The sequence below is a fragment of the Benincasa hispida genome, chromosome 12 (assembly GCF_027475165.1).
Source record: "Benincasa hispida cultivar pf3 chromosome 12, pf3_genome.v1.1, whole genome shotgun sequence".
Lineage (NCBI taxonomy): Eukaryota > Viridiplantae > Streptophyta > Magnoliopsida > Cucurbitales > Cucurbitaceae > Benincasa > Benincasa hispida.
In genome coordinates this window covers 18,710,590-18,725,037 of record NC_143489.1, presented here as the reverse complement: position 1 = coordinate 18,725,037, position 14,448 = coordinate 18,710,590, and the positions used below count along the sequence as shown (strand labels likewise).

At 33.3% G+C, this 14,448-nt stretch overlaps 1 long non-coding RNA gene across 1 annotated transcript; it reads right to left on the bottom strand.

Annotated features, from left to right (window-relative positions):
- Positions 1 to 8,646: 8,646 nt before the first annotated feature.
- Positions 8,647 to 10,229, bottom strand: LOC120092482 (uncharacterized). The gene is made up of 3 exons (XR_005486047.2): positions 9,996 to 10,229; positions 9,583 to 9,910; positions 8,647 to 9,031 (listed from the first exon to the last, which is right to left on the bottom strand). It is a non-coding gene; the product is annotated as an uncharacterized LOC120092482 (long non-coding RNA).
- Positions 10,230 to 14,448: the final 4,219 nt, after the last annotated feature.

Sequence of the window (14,448 nt, the reverse complement as noted above, 5' to 3'; positions counted from 1 at the left end):
TGCACTCAGACATTCAACACGCTTAGGGATGCACTCATTTCTGTGCCTATCCTGTTGGCATCGGATTGGTCGCAACCCTTTGAGCTTATGTGCGACGTAAGCAACTATGTAGTGGGAGCAGTATTGGGCCAGCGCAAAGAAAGAACCATACATCCTATCTTTTATGCCAGTAAAACCCTTAATGATGCCCAAGAAAATTACCTGACCACGGAGAAAGAAATGATAGCGTTGTATTTGCAGTAGACAAATTCAGACCGTATCTAGTGGGAACTAAGGTAGTCGTATACACTGATCACTTTGCAATCAGGTATCTGATGGTGAAAAAGCATGCGAAGCCCATACTGATTAAATGGCTATTGAAGAGTTTGACTTAGAGATTAAAGATCGAAAGGAGACAGAGAACCAAGTTACTGATCATTTGTCACGGTTGGAAAATGAAGAGAGCCAAAAGAAAGAAAAGGAGATAGAAGACTATTTTCCGGGTGAGAAGCTGATGAGTCTAGGTGAGAAAGAACCTTGGTATGCAGATATTGTCGGCTACTTGTTTTGTGTTTAGATGCCGGAAGAATATAACCTTCAATAGAAGAAGAAGCTTGTTCACGAAGGCAAGTTTTATTATTGGGATGATTCGTTTCTATACCGATTAGGACTTGATCATATTTTATGGCGACGCGTTCTGAAATCAAAAGTTCAGTGCATCCTTGAGCAATGTCATGAGTCCCCATATGGTGGACACTTTAAGGGTAAAAAAACCGATGCTAAGGTCCTTCAATGTGGCTACTTCTAGCTCACTCTATTCAAAAACGCCCATGCCCATTGTTCGGATTGAAAGTCGATGTCGTTAAATTCACTCAAAATTGAAATAAAAATATTTATATTTCACCAAACCACTACTTATATTAACAAGTAGCATAAGTGGTAAGTACGGGGTCGGTCCATAGATAGGCCATGATTTAATCTTCTCTTAAGCTAAATTCAACTATGAAAAGCAGTTAAAATGTGGGGTTTTGGTTGTTTGGATAGAATAAAATAACTTGCATGAAATGAAAAATGGTAAATGTAATCAAGGATTGGAGTCTAACTAATTTATAAAATAAGAGGGAGAATTCTATGCAATTTTTATCATGGAATTCATTAATTAAACAAACATTCCATTCTATGCATGTACAACTACTAAATCAATTTGTTTTAACTAGCCAATACAAAGGCCGACAACTAATTAAAACAAAATCAATCAAGTGTCCTAAGTATTAATCAAGCTTGGAAAGTCATTCCCTAATTAAACTATATGCTTTAAATTCTATTGGGTTCGGTAGCATCCATATAGAAATAAAGTTCATATGCATGAAGATTGGGGATATAATTGTGTTGACTAATTGATTGGAAAGCCTTATTCAATTAATCAAATTGATCTTTGAACCTAGGTCGAACATGCATTACTAGGATTCTAGTCCAGCCTATAAATCAAAGCATTCACATTCAATCCTATGCTACAAGGTTAAATTCAAGCATAGACGAACACAAGGAAATGCGCAAGATCGAAATTAACTGCAAAGATAAGAAATTATGATAGGGTTGTCAATCCAACACATAAATGTCAATCGAAATTAGATTAAGATTCAAAGAAAATATAGAATTGAAGTACATTAAATCCAATTAAAGAAATCTCAAGAAATTGAACATGGAACCTTTTACTCTAAGAAATTAGATAGGAATTACCTCATCAATTCATAGACAAATTCAAAAAGAAGATCCGATCCATGATCACAACCCAACAGAAAAAGAAAAATCTAACCTATTAATGCTGAAAAGATAAAAAGGAAGGAAAAAAACTAGGCTTCTCCTCGACCTCCATCAAAATGGGCATGAAATTTAACCTAAAATCGAAGAGAGTATATATAGAAATCAGTTGGAGCGTTACAACACCTAGGGATAATGTTGCAATGCTATTACATGGCCTCGAGCATTGGGCTAAGGATGCAACGTTGCTGTGATGTTTAATTGTGCAAGAGGTGCACGTGTGGAAGACTAGAATCTCCGTTAAAACCCGTAGCATTGCAATACTGCCCTACTTCCACAGCTACTGCCTTTCAGTGTTGGACCAACGTTAGGCTTCGGTATGTTTTAGCGTTGCGACCTAACAGGGGAAGTTTGGTCATTCACTCCTTTTTGAAGCTTGGATGCTCAAATTGACTCGAAGTTTCTTTAAATTATCTCCATTTGGCACCAAATGCTCGATTTTTCCTCTTGGTTGTTCAATACCTACAAAATAGGATAACTAACATGTAAAATTTATTAACGAGCCTAAACTAAACTGGGAATTATAGCTCTTTTTTAGAGCTATTACCCATGCGGTGAACTATGATCGGTGCCAACTGACTGGCAATATATCAAACAAAAATGAAATGCCACTAACTTCAATTCTGGAAGTAGAGTTGTTTGATGTGTGGGGCATTAATTTTATGGGTCCTTTCTCCGCTTCTTTTGGACATCAATACATCTTGGTAGCAGTCGACTATGTCTCCAAATGGGTGGAGGCCATCTCCTCTTCTAAGAATGAGGTGACCATGGTGGCCAAGTTTCTGAAAAAGAATATCTTCTCCCGGTTTAGGATGTCCTGTGTATAAATTAATGATGAAGGTACTCATTTTATCAACTACCTTATTTCTAACCTGCTAACAAAATTTAATGTGAAACACAGAGTCACGACTGCTGATAAATGGTCAAGTGTAAGTTTTCAATAGAAAGCTAAAGTACATTGGAGAAAGTGGCAAACACCTATCGAAAGGATTGGATGCAGAGATTGGATGAGGCCTTCCACCGCAATAGTAAATTGGGGGTTATGTTTTAGAACTGGATTCTCTTTATCTTTTATTTCTCTTGCTTCAGTTTATGTATTTTGTAATTCAGTGCATTGCAGTCTTCTAATGAAATGAATTCTATGATTATTTGCACTCGTTATGCTTTTATTTGACTTTGCCTTGCTACTTCTCATATCTTATCCTTTTAAAATTCTTCTTTATCTCATGTCTTTTTGTGCATTGACAAATTAGCAGTCGTGATGATATCTATGTCGATTCACTAAGTCCACTTACTAAGAATTGCTTAAGTTTCTTCGCCTTAGTAGCTTTTTCATTGTTTGACAGTCTCAAATTTTATGCGCGCGAGCCTTTGCTCAAACCTCTTTTTCAAAAATTTTCGAATAATTTTGTTTTCAGTTTTTTAGCAATGAGGAGCTTGCTACTCTAAAAATTTTTGGGGGTGGGAGAGGTCTAAGCAGATGCGTTTAACTTACATATTGCAATTACATACATCATTTTACTTTAAAAAATTTACCAATAATGAACTCCACTGTCAGCGCAAGGGAAAAAACCCAACTTGATGAGAGTTAAGTTGTGAAAATAACTTGCTCATAGTTGGATACTTTGTATGATACCCATATAGGTAAGCCAAAACAAAGGTAGGTAACCAGGATCAACACAATGTAAATAGCACTTAATAAACACAACTCCAATATCTGGCAAAAGTTAAACTTAGCAAAGATAAGAGTTTAGTTGAACTTGGTACGCAATCGTAGTTGGATATTTGCATGACACCCATGAGGGCAAGCCAAGACGAAGGGCGTAACCAAGTTCAGTGCCTTGCTATAATCTAAATAAGTAGCTGCAAAGTGTTAAAACTAATTTTCTTAAGAAGCCAAATCGGGCATAGCTTTGAGAATCCTTCACTCCCAAAAACCACCTCCGACTACTGCCAGAATTTCGCTAGAGCAAGAGCTTGAGAAGGCCTTCTCCACTCCATATTACCATTTTGTCATTGACAGCCTTGACATTCCATTTGTTTGACACAAGAGATTTTTTTAGAACTGGCCTATTATCATTTTTTTCATATCTTTACTGTTGTGTTACATTGTGTATTTAAGAAATTAATCATTTTGTAAACAACACTTCTATTTCGATCTCTATATCATCATGTCTATTCTAATTATTTCTTCTATATTTATCATCACTTTTGCATTTACCATGAGTAACTAATCTCAACTGGGTAAGGGGGAGTTTAATGTTATGAGCTTATGTCTTTAAGGGTTAATCCTATTTGCCTAGTGTATGACTATTTAAATGTTTGCCTATGATCATTCATTGAGTCAAGTAGCTATAACCAACTGCTCGAGAAGGTAGGTAGTTGGGGATCTCACTAAGCAAAATAAGAAGTATTTCTAGGGATAAAAACAACCTTATGATCAATGCAACATCATTCATGCATCATAGAGATATGAAAAATGTGGCTGGCCATCAAGAGATGTGCGATGAACGAATGTTGCGAGCCTGGATTACCCTTGAAGCTAGACTTAGGAATTAGGCATAAACTTCCCCCAAACCCTGCTTCTCCATACATTTTTTTTTACACACATTAAAGCTACTGTTTCTCTAAGTTTTCTCAAAGTTAGACTCGAAGTGTTCATTGCATGTTTAGATAGTTTCATCGCATAGTTTCTTTAATCACATAATTTTTGCCTCTACTGCAATTACTTTAGTCCTTGTTGCATACACTTCACTTTCCAAACATTCGTAGTTACAAATCCTGAGTTCAACCTTGGCTCACACAGAGAAACTTGTAGTTTGTTTATACTCGATAAACTATAAGAAAACTTGTGATCAGTGCATGATTAACTACAACCTGATACACAGTTAGTTCAACGCATAGTAATTCCATCAAAGTTTATGTTAACCACATCGAACACAATAAGTCATTATAGTATAGTGGTAAGTATTCCCACCTGCCACGCAGGTGACCCAAGTTTGATCCCCCGTAACGACGTAAAAAACTTGTTGCATTAGATGCGATTAACATAAATTGTGCTGAAATTACTATGCGCTTAACTAACTATGCGCCAGGTTGTAAGTGATGAAACAATCTAAACAAGTAATGAATGAACACTTCAAGTTTAATTCTAAGAAAACTCAGAGAGACAACAACATTTGTTCATCGCATATCTCTTGGCAGCCAACCACATTTATCATATCTCTATAACGCATGATTAATTTCTTAAATACACAATGTAACACAACAGTAAAGATAAGAAGAAAATGATAATAGGCCAGTTCTAAAAAAATCTCTAAGGCCTTCTCAAGCTCTTGCTCTAGCGAAACTCCGGCAGTAATCGGAGGTGGTTTTTGGGAGTGAAGGATTCTCAAAGGTATGCTCGATTGTCCTCTTGCACGGGATCATAGAATTCTCAGACAAAAAATTGGATCCTTTGATATTGACATCAAGTCTTTATTTATAGAGCCACTCACTGACAACTTCAGGGATCCCGTAATGATTAGTCGGTATCCCTGACCAGGTAGGTGAAAATATCAGCATTGCTATCATGGTCATCATTCTGAGTTGTGGCAAAATATCCATTGGGATTACGTCAGAGATCCCAAGGCATGCGATCAACCGCTTCTTCCCTGGGTGTGAGCTCGATTCATGCAGATAATTCCTACGATCAACTGCAAAATATAGCACTTCGACGTAGATTAACTCATGATATGTGATCAACAGGGATTTTAAACGCACTTCAGCATAAGTATATTTTTAAGCATGAATTCCTAGTATTATTAACACATATTTTGCTTATCTAACCTCATTATTCTAAGAAAAATGCTATAATAACTTGTATTTCTACAAGTTATCACATATACTCTTTACATAATCAGATCAAAGTGTTTTTTTTTTTTATCGTTTTACCTAACAAGTTTTCAACTTAAGTCTTATACTTTTTTAACTTTTCAAGAGCTTCAGACTTGTGTTGCATTAGGTAAAGATACCCATACCTTGAATAATTCTCTATGAAAGAGATGAAATATTCATACCCTCCTCTTTCTTTTACATTTATCAGACCATAAAGATCTGAATGTATAAGCTCCAAGGTCTCTTTGACTCTATAACCTTTTTCACTAAAAATTCGTTTTGTCATTTTGCCTTTAAGGCATGACTCACATACAGGTAAAGAGTTTTCTTCTAAACCATTTAGAAGTCCACTTTTAACCAATCTTTCAATCATATTGAGATTAATGTGACCTAACCTTAGATGCCAAGTGAACATTTTCTTTAGGAGAATTTTTTTTCTCTTAGTAGTTGTTATTGTTCTGAACATTTCAGTATTTAGGACAACTTTTGTAACCAATGGTCTTAGTACATTCAAGTTACTTTCCATTGAAGCAAAACCTATATGCATTCCATTTTTTAAAATAAACATTTTATTTTCAGCGAAGGAAAGAGAATACTTTTGCTCAATCAAATTCCTCTTGATATTAGTAACAACATACATATCATCTAACAACATATATAATTTTTTTTTTCAAAATTAACTTGAGTATGCCCTCGACAATAGTTGAAAAAATCTCTCCAATACTAATTCGAAGAGTCATCTTTTCAGCTTCCAATTGTCTATAGGAATTAAATCCCTGAGAGAAATAACATATGTGGTTAGTGGCCCCTGAATCATTTATCCAAGCAAAATCATTATTCTCCACTAAAAATATTGTTAATACAAGCAAATCAGATTTACTATCATTGAATTTCTTCCTTTTATGGAGAGTAGTGGGATCAGCTTCAAACTCGTTATCATAAACTTCAAGTTTTATCTTAGAGGTCAAACCACTTTGATAAACTTCATTAAAGTTGGCAACATTTGCCTCCCCTATTAGTCCCTTGACATTTAAAGTGGACTAGGGTTCATTTAGGGAGATGACATTACTGGTTTCGTGAAAATCAACCCCATCCTGCTTGAATTGTGAGGACTCTTTCTCAAATAATTCTTGTATTGATTGCATGATTTGAAGTGCAGTGATTATGCGTCCTCCATTCATATGCATCACGAACATTTCATATTGCATCAGGGGTTGAGATTGGAGGGCATTCCTCAATCAAGACGAAATTGAGGTCGTCAATCCCGAAAATAGTTTCAAGTAAATTTTTTCATGTTGTGTAATTAGTCTTAGTCAAATTTATAGAGGCTAACGTTGAAAAATAGTACTTGACAAATTGCTGAAATAAAACAAATTGATATACATTAGATTTTAGCATAACTCTTATAAATCCAATCAAGTTTGCAAAATTTTAATGAGCTACATTTTACATCTAATTTTGCAATGATGCTTCAACGATTTAGGATAAAAGCCACCGAAGGGTGGTCGGTCACCCCTTCATTGAACTGAGACGCTCTCAACTAATCATTACACTAGAATAACTTTTATTTCTATAATAATTAGTCACCATTTATTTGGTCAAAAAATCATTAACTTACTTAACAATTTCCTATAAGTGTGACTCTCCATTTTAGACCCTACAATTCCGCTCTAATGAGCCAACCGAAGGAAAAATTCGATTAGGGCAGAAACTAAAGTGGTCCTATAAATTTTTGGAGTTCACCCTGATATTGACCTAATGTATAAACCATCATGAGGGGGACGCTCCCAAGGCGCCTTGAGGCCCTACAAGAAGATCTCACGATTCAAACCAATGAAGGAGACCGTAGGACATTTTGACACACATCCCTCTCCCACTTACTATAAATACTTTCTCCATTTACTTTGATTTTTATCCATGCAAACATCATCCAAAGGAGGACACTCCTAGGCCTCTCAAGACTGAGCATGAGGCTCACGGTGTGAGTTTTGTGGGAGAACTTGAGTGGAAATGATATCATATTCATCTTTTTCCTCCCACTAAATATTTTGAAACCTAGGGTTTCTTACTTAGATAAATCCGACTAATAAATTTATCTAAGTGAATTGTTAAATTGGCTCAATATGACTCTTATATTAGATAGTTTAACAATATATGATTCTTGTTTATTAAAGATATTAATAAACTTAATCATGTATTGCATGCTTATAATATAGTTGTCTAATTCACCTTCCAAGTCGGTTCCCAGGCAGGGGTGTTCCGCTTTTGTAGCTTAAATACTCTAGCCTTAGACAGAATCTTCCTTAGACAAAGGTCCCTTATAGACAATTATGTTATAAATTTAATCTTTTATTATTTCCAGTTTAATCATACTAAAAAGAAAATGAAAGATTAATTTATTTCTAATCACATTAGAAATATATTAACATAGGTCTAGGTGAAATCAATTCTAAACCATTTAAAATTAATTTTAACCTATGTTTGCATACAATTATTTATTGTAGATTTTAATTAAAACCTAAACATGCATCTAATGACATACCTAAAATATAACAATTATATTTTCTAAAGTAATGTCATACTTCATGCATTTCCATTTCCATTACATAATATAACTTATATTATCAACCAATGAAAATAAAGCACATCCACCATATAATATAATACTTATATTATACATTATATAATATAACTTTTATATTAAAGTATGATGCATAGACATGTTACTATGCATGCAATCATATAATATAACATTTATATTAAATATGATGCATGAGCATGCTTAATTAAATCATGCAACTATATAATATAATTGTTATATTAAAATGATGCAAGATTTTATGTTATCCTATGGTGAGATTTTAAACTATATGGTATACATTATATAATATAATTAATTAAATCACACATCACACGTATAAAATAATAAATAGCAATAATAGATTAAAAAAAAATTGGCATCCTAAATAATTCATTAAATTAACATAACAATTATATTAATTTAAAAACAATAAATAATATAATTACAAATTAATTCGAAAAAACATAAATTGCTCCAAATAACTGGTGTTAGCCTCAAAGGATCACAAACCACCTGGTGTGCTCGCGAATTAACCTCGGAGTGTAACGACACTCGGCATCAACGTCATTATGTTGGCTTTCTCCTTTTCGTAGCATAATGTTATGCTCTATGTAGCGTCGCAACGCTACTGGCAAACGTAGCTACGTTGGGCATTCTGCCTTATAGCGTAAGGCACAACATCGTTATACTATGCGTTACGCTCTAGGGCAAATTGCTATACTCTACCGTCTGTTTTGATCTCCAGGTCGATCTTGCTCCAATGGCCACCAAACTCTTCATCAACCAAAACATAGTGACCAATATAGACTTATAGACTCGATAGCGGAAATTAAACATAAAAACACAGGGTAATTACAACTTTAAACTCTTTAAAGCAGTAAATCTATTGCCAATTTTTTAAACATCCATGTGCAAACGTTGATATATTCACATTGCATTGCTCAATACCCACCATAACTCTGAAATCAAAATACAAAATGAAATTTCAGAGTTACAATTTGTTTTTTATTCCAATTGAAGAGATTGTAATTCCCACAGCGGAAGCGTACGAACGCCTTGTGTCTTAGAAATTCGTTTAAACTCAATTAAAACAAATAGACGAAAAAGATTTGATAAACATACACCCTTAGCATGCTTCTATTGGAATTTTAGAGAGGAAAGGGATATCGGATTGGAATTCCCACAGCATACGAACGCCTTGGGTCTTAGAAACTCATTTGTAAACTCAATTAAAACAGAGAGACGAAAAGGATTTGATAAATATACACCTTTAGCATGCTTCTATTGGAATTTTAGAGAGGAAATGAATAAGAAAAAATACATACCCCTGAACAAATATTTTCTTCACGTTTCCTTTCCATAGCAAAACACGAACTGTGATGTCTACTCCCTCTAATAGAGAACTTCTCTTGAACACAACAACACGAACTCATTGGACACATAGGCTTCCTTGTTATTCTCAATGTGAGAATCACATCAGAGTTGAATGGGCTTCCTATGGATTATTTTTTGTGAAGGGAAGAGATGTGATCTTTGAGAGAAAATTCAGAGGAAGGAGGTGAAGGGATTCAAATACCCACAGTGGAAGTAGTGAATGAAATTGAGTCTTATTTTTCATTTTATAGAACAAAGAATTATTTAGAGGACGGAAACCTGGATTAAACAAAATAAATTAAGCATGTTGTTCACAATGTTCACAATGATTAGAGAAAGGAAAGAGGGAATTTCAAGAACTCACCCTTGAAGAAATCAGTCTTCTTCTTTCCTTCTTCGATCTACTACACGAACTCAAACTCTCTTTTTCTCTTAGTTTCATAATCTTGAAAACATAGCAAATCTAAAGGAACACCACCACAAGGAGTCCTTAATATTCTATAGGATGAGAATCGGCCGAGAGTTTGTGGGCGTCAGTGTGATTTGATGACAGAATTATAGAGAGAATTGCAGGAGGTTAAAGATGAAGAATTCAAGAATCAACACCAACTCTGTCAACCAATAAAAAAATGAGAGATTAAACGGGGAGGGTAATTAAAAATAACTCCATCTCTATTATTTAAAATTCAAAATTCAAATTCAAAATTTGTAATTTTGAATTTTTAAATAATATATATAATAACCAACTTTATTATATATATGTATAAAACTATAAGTTATCTCTCATATAACCTATAGTATTAATATGAATCATATTCATATTAATTTTAACCTATAGTTTTTGTATGAATCATATTCATATAATTAATATTTAAATTATATTCAAATATTTATTTCTCTCATTAAAACTTTATATTATAATGTATCATATACATTATATTAATTATATCTTATATAGTTAATTCCCTTTAATTAATTTGAACAATTCAATTTAATCTGAAATTAATTTGATTCTAATTAATCTCAATTGAGCTAACAAGAGGATCTTATGGATCTATAGATTGAAGCTCCAATGATACTTGATTAATTAATTAAATTAATCAACCTTCGTTAACTGTTGGTCATTCCATTAAAGACCGATAGTTGCACTCTTCGCACTATAGATATATTTTTGTGTCCATTGGATATAACCAATCAATGGTGCATCAACTCTTCACAAATTGCTAGTAAATACAGCTGGATCAAAATTACTCTTTTACTTCTGTAGTTATATCTAACTCTTTAAGTATCACTGATTATTCTAATGAACAATTAGTTATAGTTCAATTATAACTGAATCCCTCTCGGGCCAGGAGAGAATATGACCCCACATTGTTCAAGCTCCGGAATCATCCCTTAAGAGAATAATTTATCTACTTACCCTAATAATAGAAAATGAGTGAATTCTTTCTTGTGTAGTTGTATTCCCAGCTCCCCAGTTAGATGAATCCTCAAAATGGTAGGCTTATTGAGTCGGCGAATCTGGTCGCTCTCACCCATATAAATAAAAAAGTTGCCCTCATAGGCAGGAGTTCATAACTTTCTTAGAATTCAGGTTATGTCATTTACGGTCATCCCGGTGAAATGTAAGTCTCTTCTAACAATAGTGTTATAAAGAAAGATTATTCATTTCGTGGCCCAATCTTATACAAACTCATTTTATAGGTTACCTTAGCTCACATGTCTCCACATGAATGATCAGGATTAGATCATTTGTAGCACTTTACAACAATTGTAAGAACTACAAAGTAGATCGTATTCGTAGTGTCACCAACATAAAGTATCTAATCTTATCTATCTACTACATACTGTTCAGGTTATCACTTAAACATGATCCACCTGTATGTCTGTACATACATGTTTAAGTTACATCAGATAACCTTGGATTTTAGTTTATTGGTTTTTGGGTTAATGCAACTAAATGTCAAATAAACTATAATTTATTTTATTAGATAAATAATAAGTTTGTACAATTACAATTACAAACTACAAGACCACGAGATTTAGGTTTCAACCTCAACAATCTCCCACTTGTCCTAGAGCTAGTGAGATGCACAAATACAAAGTAAGATTACAAGGTATAGTACAAAAACAAGAAACTAGGGCATTAATTACACACGCAGTAAAATAATGTTCGAAAATGGAAAAATAGAGACTCAATTTGTCTCTGATACCAATGGGAAAATACAAACAAAATAGATCCTATCCGTAGTATCATCGAGATAAAGTACCTAGTCTTATCATCTACTACAGATAATTCAAGTACACTTAACATGATCCATCTGTATATCTCCACATACATGTTTAAGTTACATCAAATAACCTTGAATCTTAGTTCATTGGTTTTTGGGTTAATGTAACTAAATGTCAAATAAAATACAACTTATTTTATTAGATAAATAATAAATTTTGTACAATTACAATTACAAACTACAAACCCACGAGATTTAGGACATGAACCTCAACAGGAAGAGATCAAAGTTGAGATCTCTGTGAATTAATTTCATGTTGAAGTTAAAACTCCCTTTGTCCAAAATCCCATTTTTTTTTAGAGAATATGATTGGGGTAGTTGTTAATAACTCCTTCCACCATCTTATTTAATAGTAACTCCTAAGGAGTTATCAAATTTTGATTTCAAAATTCAAAAATAAATTACATTTAACCAATTTAATATAATTAAAACCAAACTATATGTTATATCTCATATAACCTATAACCTATAGTTTATTATATCACACATAATATAACCTATAGTTTATATTCTCTCATATAATCTATAATATTAATATGAATCATATTCATATTAATTTTAACCTATAGTTTCTATATGAATCATATTCATATCATCAATATTTGAATCATATTCAAATATTTATTTCTCTCATTAAAACTTTATATTATAACGTATCATATACATTATACTTTATAATGTATCAACATACATTATATTAATTGTATCTCATATAATTAATTCCCTTTAATTAATTTGAATAATTCAAATTAAACTGAAATTAATTTGATTCTAATTAATCCTTATTGAACTAGCAAGAGAACCTTATGGACTTATAGATTGAAACTCCAATAATACGAGATTAATTAATTAAACTCTTTAATTAAATTAATCAACCTTTATTAACTATCGGTCACTCTACTAAAGATCGACAGCTGCACTTTTCATACTATAGATATATTTCTGTGTCCATTGGATATAACCAATCAACAACACGTTGACCCTTCACAAATTATTCATAAGTATATCTGGGTCAAAATTACCGTTTTACTCCTGTAATTACATTTAACTCGTTAAGAAGTAGTCATAGTCCCATATAACTAAACCCCTCTCTGACCAATGAGAGGGTGAGACCTTCAAGACTCGGAATCAACCCTTAAAGGAGTAATTCATCTACTTACCCTAACAAAAGTAAATGAGTGAATTCCATTTTGTGTAGTTGAGTTCCCAGCTCCTCACTCAGGAAAATCTCCAAAATGGTAGGCATATTGAGTTGGCGAATCTGGCCACTCAGGATTAAAGACAAGTTATCTATGATCATCCTAGTCAAATGTAAGTCCTTTCTAGCAATGGTGTTATAAAGAGAGATTCTTCATTTTGTAGTTCAATCTTATACAAACACTATGTATAGGATACCTCCACTTACATGTCTCCACATGAATGATCAAGATCATATCATTTGTAATACTTTACAAAAATTGTAACAATTACAAAGCGGGTTGTGTCCGTAGTGTCACCAGAATAAGGTATCCAACCTTATCCATCTACTACAGACCGTTCAAATTATTACTTAAACATGATCCACATGTTTGTCTCCACATACATGTTTAAGCTTCATGAAATAACCTAGGATCTTAGTTTATTGAATTGAGTTTATGCACATATAAAATAACAATCATTTTACTAATAACAATTTGTTTATACAAGTTTAAAACTATGAGAATACAAAAGATTTAGGACATCAATCTCATAAAGTAGGTGGCTTGGAAATGCGGGTTGATCGTCTTATAGGCTGAGAGTTAGGATTTGGAATAGAAAGGTTCGTATCAATAGATGGAAGGTCAGTTGGAGGGGACATAAAGGGTACATCAAAAGAAATGGTGTTAGAAGTAATAGTAGTAGATGTTGGAAGTTCATCATTAGAAGAATCTATGTTAGGAATAAACTCGATGTCAATTGCCCGAGGAAGAACAATATCATTAAACAATTGTGGTTGCTGATCGACAGAAGTAACCTTGTGAAAAGGAAATATCTCTTCACGAAATATAACATCACGAGATATGAAAGTTTTTGTTGTTCAATGTCAAACAATCTATATCCCTGAACTCCAGGGTATAACCAACAAACAATGCAGGGATTGCACGAGGAGAAAATGTATGCTTACTTTACAGTGATGTGGATGAAAAAAAAAAAAGACAATAAAAAACTCTAATAACAGAGTAATCAGGAGGAGAGTCATTTGAAAGAGCAAAGGGTGTTTGCCATCTGAGAACTTTAGATGGAGTTCGATTGACGAGATAGGTGGCAGCTAAAATACGACCACTCCAAAATGTCAAAGGAACACGAGACTGAAAGTATAAAGCTCTAGCAACATTTAAAATATGTTGGTGATTTCTTTCAACCACCGAGTTTTGTTCAGGTTTGGCTATACATGAGAATTGATTAATAATACCCTTTTGTAAGAAAAAGTCTTCAAAAACTTTAGGAACATTATCAGCCTAAAAGCCTTTATGTATTGTCCATATTGAGTTTAAACCAACTAAAAAA